The sequence below is a fragment of the Penaeus monodon genome, chromosome 24 (genome assembly GCF_015228065.2).
Source record: "Penaeus monodon isolate SGIC_2016 chromosome 24, NSTDA_Pmon_1, whole genome shotgun sequence".
NCBI lineage: Eukaryota > Metazoa > Arthropoda > Malacostraca > Decapoda > Penaeidae > Penaeus > Penaeus monodon.
Genome location: NC_051409.1, coordinates 19,008,595 through 19,009,447, shown reverse-complemented (window position 1 = coordinate 19,009,447; position 853 = coordinate 19,008,595). Strand labels below are relative to the sequence as shown.

The window sequence follows — 853 nt, the reverse complement described above, 5'->3', positions numbered from 1 at the left end:
AGTCTCTAAGTTTTGCAACATGAAGCTGGAGAAGTGATGTCACAAAGTGATGTAAGTGACATCATGAAGCTGAGAAAATTATATTGTTACAGTTGCTGAATTTACTAGATGAGTTTGACCAATAATTTGACGTCTCCCATTCGGAAGACCAATTTGTAGGTCAAACTAGATTACGTCTACTAGGCTGACACCATACTTGACAGTGCAGTGCCACTGAATAATGTGGCAGCTTGGGCAAGGGAGAGGAACACTCCATGGACCCTGTCCTTCATCTGGTGACGAAAGTACAATGTCCCCAAGTGTTTAGGGTTTGCTAGCCATCCCAGCGTCTTGATGGACCTGGATGTGTCAAGCACACCTCCGACGATCTCTGGATGTTTCTTCACCCATGATCTCATTGATATCATCTTTGAAAAGACTAACTGATTAATTTCATGATTTTAGGGCTTTCAACTTGAGGTGAGGTTAAAGGTGAAGGTCTACAAGCTATCTGCCAGTACTAGTCTGGCAGCCTTGTACACCTTTTGTTTCAAGGTGTTCTCTGGGTATCCACACGAGCAGTGCTGTAGTTGATGGAGTCTGGCATCTTCCTTGAGAAAGGATACCAGTCACTTGTGGAAAAACTGGTAAATACTGTGGGCTCTTTCATCTACTGCAGGCCCGAAAGACAAATGTAGCAGGCACAGCCTGGCTGAAAGGGATGTTCATGCCCAAGGACCATTGTGGGGAGGATGAGCGATGTGAACTACTGTAGCAGGAAGATGAGGTTGCTGGTCTTGAAGTGGAAGAACCATCACACCCTCACCATACTGTCAGACCTTCTGGAGGACTTCAGATCCAGAGCCAACCTTAC

At 45.5% G+C, this 853-nt stretch overlaps 1 protein-coding gene across 1 annotated transcript in view; it reads right to left on the bottom strand.

The window, feature by feature from the left end:
- Positions 1–853, bottom strand: part of LOC119588635 (DDB1- and CUL4-associated factor 12-like) — a gene marked incomplete at its 3' end in the record, with an annotated part of 28,135 nt that overhangs the window by 3,496 nt on the left and 23,786 nt on the right.